The sequence below is a fragment of the Hypomesus nipponensis genome, chromosome 1, assembly GCF_054491055.1.
Source record: "Hypomesus nipponensis isolate SF chromosome 1, ASM5449105v1, whole genome shotgun sequence".
Lineage (NCBI taxonomy): Eukaryota > Metazoa > Chordata > Actinopteri > Osmeriformes > Osmeridae > Hypomesus > Hypomesus nipponensis.
The window spans coordinates 6,447,772-6,456,140 of NC_140361.1; positions in this window are offsets into that span (position 1 = coordinate 6,447,772).

The window sequence follows — 8,369 nt, forward strand, 5'->3', positions numbered from 1 at the left end:
TAACTGACTAAAACATGAAAAACATATTACCCATACCGATCCAAAACGTTTATGCCAGAACATTGAAGATCTGTTCATGTCCCAGCAAGCTCTAAAGTGGTTAACTTTTAAGTTTTGTCTTTGCTGTTTCGACTAAGCAGTGGCATTCCCCTTGATGCACGGTAGGCAGGTCCCTGTTGCATAGTGGAACATGTCAAAAGATTGAAAACACAGTCCTGCATGAAGACAAGGTGAGGAGGTAGGGGTGATGAGGATGGAGGTGGAATAGCTGATTGTTCTCCCATCTGCTTGCCCTACTTCCCAACCCATACTGAATCGAGAGCATGGCTACAGTGTAAATGAAAACAAAGCTTGCTGTGCAGTACCTTCCCACTGACTTTCCATGTATGGTTACTAGTTTGCTAATTTCCTACTATGTCACATGCATGTCAACAAAAACCTGTGAGATCAAGTTGTTTGGATGCTCAGCTCTTCCTCTCCAAACATTGTTCTATCACTCGTGATTGTATGAACACTTCATGGTGTAACATTGTAAATGAGCAACAGAGGGCACTGTTGGATTGCAGAAGTCACCAGTGAGACAAACATAAAAATCTTATAACTCAGTTTTTATTGCTGTTCACAATAAATGTCAACATGTATTAAGAATGCCAAGGACAAATACTTGCGCTAATAACCTTGATGATGAAATATTAGGAAATTGAAAGTTAAAACATTTCCTTTTAAATAAGCATCTTGCTGAGTTATAAACGTAGTGTACAACAAAGCCAAGAGAGTAGATAGTACATCAAGACTTATAGTGACTTTGCCAAACACATTACACATCCAGTAGTTTGTCTTTAAGGAGGACATGGAACATAGTATCCCTGCTTCATGCGTAGTTATATACTTTCCTGAGATCATGACATTATCTCCACATAATATATACATAAATAATAAATACAACTGAAGACATAAGTGGAAATTAATGATCTTAGAATGATCATTTAACAACAGTATAGTATGTTGTTCATGCGTCAAAAGAATGTGTAACAAGTAGAAGTAAGAATGAAAACCAGTGTTTTGGGGATCATCTCAGCTTCTTAACAGATGGAACAGATGGATCTCTGTGTACCAAAGCCGGTGATAGACCTTCTCATAGGAACGTCTGTGAGATGTTGAAGTGAGTGGAAGAAAGGGGAAGCCTATCTCGTGGGACTATGATCAAAATGTATTTCTTAGACACAAAAAACAAAGAATTGTGAAAATGTTGAATATTTCATTATCTTTTGATTTTGGTGGTCTTTTGGATTCAGGAATCCTCAAAGTTAACATGAAGAACAACAGGGTTGAGACGTCAGTATTGGCAGGCGTGTTCCTCCTCAACTGTCTGTCGAGGTATGATGGAAATGGTCTGTATGAGAGGTCTGCAAATGCTATCAATGAACACAGTGATGTGATAGGATAGTAAGCTCTCATGGTTCCACTGAAGTGACAGCTGCTTTTCTGTCCTGATCAAAGACAGTGGATAAGTGTTGTTGAACATTTTGAACCCCCCCATCTCCATTGTCTCTCTCCCCTTTTCTCTCTCTGTCTAATTCTGTCTTTCTAAGATAAGTTGAACACACTGCTATCTCATTATCTACTGTATAAAGACAAAGAGAACCTCCAGTATGAACAGGCGGCCCATTTCTCGCCATGATACAAGCTCTGAGATTGGCTGAGAAAATGATCATCTTATCATGTGGAGTGAGAGCTATGCTGTGCAGCCCACTCATCTTCATTCAGTATTGACTGGAATGACACACTGGTAAACAACAAATGGACATTGGTTTCACAAATAACAAATTATTCCAATGACTTGATGGATGCATTTTGAACCTTTATTATCTTTGGATATATAAGCACATTTTCATTGTACCCGTTTTACTTGAATGGATCTTGAATGAAGACAACATGGGCTGATATGAACTGAAACATTATAGAATACTGGAGTGCACTAAAATATAATTGTTGATGTGCACGACCGGTATGAAATGAAAATGAATCCAGCAATATGTTGTTTTTTTTACCAGCTTTGAATATATGCATGGGAAGCCTGTCAGACAGCATGAGGTGGTATGGACACTGGCTTTCTGTTTGTCAAGATTTACATTTCTCTCGCTTTGAGCTTGCTGCCAAAATGCCTGAAAACCTAAATTCAACATTCAACAACTTCTCTCAGGAATGAATGCAATTAGACAGTTTTGTGGGTGTAAAACATCTATCATTTTAATGGGCTTCAACTTTCCTAGGGGACACTAATAAAACTACACACACATTTTTAGTTTTGTCTTCTATTGTAAACAGCAAACCATTAGCCCATCAGTGATATATTTTTCAATTAAGAGCTTCCCCTCTTTGAAGTAAGGTCTGTAGAGGAGAAGCAAAAAAGCTATTATGTTTTTTAAATGAAAAGATGCCTTCTTTTTAGAATGAAAAGTATATGTCCAGCTCAATATCCTGTTAAAGCACTAATATTTTGTTGTAAACTTCATCTTGAATGGCCGTTATTTTTTTTTACTGCTTAGATTGACTGCTATTCTGTGAACAAGAGTTTATTTTCTAGCTTAGTTTCAAAGCCAAACTTCTTTTGACTTCTCTGATTCAAAGAACATCACTTTCACCTAAATAATGTACTGTGTCATTTTTTCTTCAAGGACGGAATGGCTTAACTTTCAGTAGATTTTCAAAGGATAGTCCAATACCATTGTTACTTTTGTACATCTTTTGTGTCTGATAGCAGTTACCTAACATAAATCTGTCCCCAGCATGATCAATTCCCTCAACTACATTCTGTTACCATTCCACACAAGGGACTAAATTACTTCCTTTGTCATAGTGTTTGGCTTTCTTTTTTTAATAACCATTTCTGACTGCTTTTGTAAGTTAAGAGGAACTACCTTCAGCAATTAGAGCAGTGGGCAATTACTTCTGTTGAAAAGAGTGTTAGACATCAACATGAAGCGATTCAAATGATTAATGCGAAAGTGATTCGAAATATACAGTATATCAACCTTATTTTACCTCAAGGTTGATCTTGTTTGCGTCCCGTTTTTAAAATATACTTGCTTATGTTATAAACCATGTAAAATAGGAAGAAAATCTAATAAAAGGTGATAATTGTAGTTGTAAAGATGAGCAGTGTTCTCATCCTTGTTTAAGTGTAACAGTGGTATTCAAATTGAACAGCCATGTATAACAGGTTCAGTAAAGGCAAATATTAAGTCCATACATTACTCACGAGAATGATGTAAACAAGTAACAGTAAGGTTTCAGGTAAGAGAAGGATTGCTTTGGGCAAGAGTTTAAAACTACCAGCTGGTTGGATCTGAGCAGTAGCACACCGGTTTGATTTAATCAATTTCTGGAACATTTTGTTTCTTGCATCACCCCAGGCAAACGGCATCACAGGGACTATACCCACACAGCAGCTATATTGCCGAGAGGAACGCCAAAGTCTGAGGAAGATTGAACCTCTCTTATCCCACTATATCCCAGGTATCTGAATATAGGATGAGGCATAGTCGCAGCTTACAACTTCAAAGATTAATTCAATTTTTTTACGTTTTGTAGGTAGGCCTTGCCCTGCTATAACTCTGTTTCATAGCCTTTAGCTTTGTAAAGAGGTTTCCCTTTCAAATTAATCTTTGAGCTCTAACCCCCCCAAAAAGCCAGACAGAAGTATGTTTCAATCATTTAACAAGCATTGGTATTTTTCATAGATAGCTCTATAGAATTTTAACAAAACCCCAAGGTTTCTATCCTAAGTCTATTGAAGAGAAGCAGGATAAATGGGATTGTGGGACCATTAGATCAACTTTCTAAAGTATGAAGCATGTCCATCTATTATCAATTGATGGCGAAGTGAACCAACAAAGCAATCATTGATTGGGCTATGTGCATTTATGCAGCCCTACAGTATATTTTGTTAGGTAAGACATACATGTAAATAGGCTATTGCCTAAGAAAGTAAGGTGACCTTCAGTATGTTCAGTCTGTTCCTTCTTTGTCCCTGTCAGGCCTTCCAAGAGATTTTGAGCATGTTGAAAAGTGGTTCACATAATGCACATGGCCAGAGCCAGCGGGTAAGATGCTACTCCATGAAGGATATTGCCTCTTTAAGTCTCCTGTGTGGCATGTTAAGCAATGGTAATCTGCCGCAGTGCAGACAATAAATTCCACCCCGTAACTAAGCTTCACCATGACACTGTACCTGGATAGAATATTTTACGGGACGTGGTAGTGAGAAGAAAAAAAAAACTCAAAGTAACATGGCAACGATCTACCTTCCCCCTCTTTTCCTATTCACTTTGGAAACCCCATGCCCCTCACTGAATAAACATGTGTCACAAATGTTAGACAAGAAGGGGATGAGATCAGAGCAAAATGAGGCATGTCAACTCTAAGGACGTGCTCTGTACTTCAAAAACTGTACATAAATTATTTCCTCCCAGCTTACGTTGATTTTGGTTGGTGTTCGATTCATCTGCTCAGGGCAACAATGTAGCTCGTCTGCTATGACAAATCTGAGGAGCTTGGCTGTCTTCCAGCCCCCCAAAAGCTTAATAGTGTGCCATGTGGAGAATGATGTAACAGGAAGACACAAGTGAGTTATGCGCACAAGCTATGGAGAAGAGAAGGGAAGAGGGAGAGAGACTCAAAGGGCCTGATTACTGCATATCATCCAGCATGCAACTTGTACCGCCTAAATCTCCAGTGAGATTCTCAATACTGCCAGAGTATGATAACAGACATGAAGAGAGACGGGCTTCGTAACATAGCAGACTTACAATGGCCTGGGAAAATGATCAGGGTATTTGTGCAGAAGTACTAGGCTCTTCCAGTTATTTGAAAAACTGAAAGACATTTCAGGTTGTCACAAGCAAAATTATTTGGAACACCCAGTAGCAAGGACACATAATCAAACACAAAGACACATTTTTATTTACAGTATGGATTTTGATATAACTCAACCATTTATGACATTGTATGAAGCATTGAACTTGTATAGTTTTTCTTTATTTCAAGAGAAATACTGGGGGCCATACTACATGGCATACAGCACCGCCCAACTGCACTGGATGAAACATCCTTTGCATAGATATTGCATTGGCACCTTAATGTGTCAAAAGCAATTTCTTGTCTGACAACTAACTGTCAGCTGTAATGAGAAATGCTTATCAAAATAGTGAAATATGTGGAGTGTATTATGGAAGTTGTACTTTACAACCTCTGATATTTAGGCTGACCAGCAAGGATAATGCTTTCTGTTAAACTAACTTCTTGACTATACATTACTAAACCAGTGCCAACCATTCCAGGTATCATAAGAGGTCTCTGAATATATCCATAACTCAGTCACGCAAAATACTACATATCACCAAAAGGCCAAACTAAACTAAGTCTAGCCTGTTTGAATATTAACTGTCTGAGCTGCTTGCAATGCAACACTCCTGAACTTCTTTCTTTTTTCTGTGCTACTTTCATTTGTGTCAATCCCCAACTACAAGGTAATGCCTGACCTTAACAACACAAGGGGAATCATTAAGTCTAACTGGAATGCCTAGGTAGCAACACAAAAATGATCAAATTGTTCATTGCGCATGTCTGGCAACAAATTACAGAGACTGTTATAGTAACTCATTTCACATACGGTAGGAAAAAAGTGCTCAGGATTTGTATTGTTGCATAGCAATGTCACCAAGAGTTTTAAAAGGTGGCACATCTTGTAAAAGTCTACAAATGCAATTATATTTGACTGATACAGTTTGTCACTTACCATTTATTTTAATAAATTGCTTTGACTCAAACACAAAATGAAGCCTGATGGAGGGTCTGTTAGAGGAATAGAGGATTCTCCAAAGTATAGTAAATCCATGATCTGATTTTATTATTCCGTGGCACAACAACCAATTATATTATATCAGGAGAAATCTTTTCTGATTGCTCTATTCCAGGTGGAACGTTTTGCATTTTACAAGACTTGGACTTACGTCTACAGTGAAAGCGCTCTCACATAATGAGGCTGGAATACAATGAGCATCTCTCGAAATTGACCAACTGAGAGCTTATCATCCATCATAAGGCGGTAACCTGCATAACAATGGATGCTTATTTTACATCCATATCTGAAATTATATAAGCTGTCAGGGCTACGGAGTATACAGTTGTAAGCAGTGGAGTCAGGTGACTGAGCGGGTAGAGCATCGGGCTAAAAATCTGAAAGTTGCCAGTTCGGTTCCCGGCCGGTGCACGTTTGGGCAAGGCACTTCACCCTACTTGCCTCGGGGAGAATGTCCTTGTACTTACCGTAAGTTGCTCTGGAAAAGAGCGTCGACTAAATGTAAGCAGGTCTGGACTGGGACTGAAAAACGGCCCGGGACTGAAACGCAGACCGGACTACAACTGTTTATTATTATATATTCCTTTTTTTGCATTATGCCACAGCTGTTTGACCGGCAGTTCGGGAAATCTCCCGACTCTCCCGACGGCCAGTCCAACCCCGGTTGTAAGATACTTTGGTGTAAGATTTCCAGCCACAGTGATTCAGAAGCCATGATCGTTGATTGTTTTCAGATTCAGTGTGGGAGGATCTAGTATAAAAAGTCTACTGTTTAGTACATAATTCACATCAAAATCTTTCAGAAAGACAGAAGTAATATTGTAATAAAGATCAGACACACAGTATGTGTGAATAAGGAAATGGGGAAAAAGTATGTTTTTATCACTCTTTAAAATGTGAATAGTAGGCCGTGTAGCCTACAGTTCGGCATCATACCGAATGTACAGGATTATCTGAAACACTGTGAGTTTGTCTCTGGGTGACAAAGAAAGGGCAGATTCACTGTAATCTTCCCTCCTCAAATTTTAGTGGTGGACTCAATTTGTCGCATTTCCAGTAACTTACTCTTCACTATGCAGGGTGTTCTGTTAGCCCTGGCCTCTTGGACAAAAGGCAGTGGTGGGAGCTGGAGGCGTTTCATTTCATGCTCTGTCTCCCCAAACCCAGATGTTCACCTCTAAAACATCTCCACTGTTACAGGTAGGGACTTAATGGCCTGCAAAGTGCCCCAGAGCTCAAGTAATGAAACGCAACCTCTGTACAATTTTAATTGAGAACTCTGGATTGATATCAAATGATAATGTGCTCTGTATGCATGGCAAGTTTTAAGAAACATGAATTTTGTGTCTGGTGTGTGAGTGCATTTTTGCGTGCCAGGGAAAATGAGTTCCCTTGTGAAAGTCGCCTTGTTTAATTGTGGTGGAGAGCACTGTATGATGAAGGATTCGGTCATGGTTACACATTGGTTAAATGAAGCATATATTGTACACATCGCTAAATGCTCTTTGGAGCCATGTATTTACAATTCAATCATACTCGACGCCATTGAGGTTGCGGGGTAGAATACAGTTCATGAACTGGGATCGTGATACCTAACTTTTAAAGGTGGATTTAAGTTGATACACTCCAATTATACATCGTTTATAGCTTTATGCACAAAACATTTGAAGTCTAAAAGCATAGTTCAAGTTTATGTCTCTTATACAGACCTCATATAAAGACAGAGGTGCACACCAACTTAAGTATGCAAATGATTCATCTACTTGTCCATCCCCCATCCTGCCACTCCCAGATGTTGCTCTAATGATGCACACTGCTACTTCGGGGGAATGGTCTACTCTGGTCTGGGTCTGGCACATGGCTAGCTGGGTGAAATAGCCTGAAGTTGACTCGGAAGTAAGGTGCAAAGACTTTGACAAGCAGCAGGTGACAGAGCCAGGCTGCCACAGCTGCTTGTGCCCCACCTCTGCTCAGCTGTCCATGGCAGAGCAGGCTTTGAACAGCCTATTACCTCCACACCGCACCGGGGGGAAGGCAATCAACTCCAGAGGTGCACTCCTTTCACACCAGATGGTGGGAGAGATGAATCGAGCCATTATATTAGTGGTTGATAATTCCTCAGATGAAGCTAATTAAAAAACCATGCTATATTTCTCTTTCCCCCTACACATTGAGCTGAGGTTAATGCCGAAGTCACTCCATGACTCTTAAGTTCCAGACGAACAGGCAAAATAAGGAAAATAAAATTATGAAAGGAAGATCGAGAATGAGTCTACTGACATTGACACAGTTCTTCTTTCTTTTAAGCATGGACTTTAATGAACGATTTGTATAAATGTTTTATCAGATTATTCATCAAGTACCTCCACCTGCCCGAGATCCTCTTCTGGGAGCATCATGACTCATTTTAATCAGCATCTGTGATTAAGGCCTGAATAAACGATCAACTGAATACTTCAGATCAATCTCGAGGATGCCTTTGATCTATTTTGATTGTTGCGTTTGG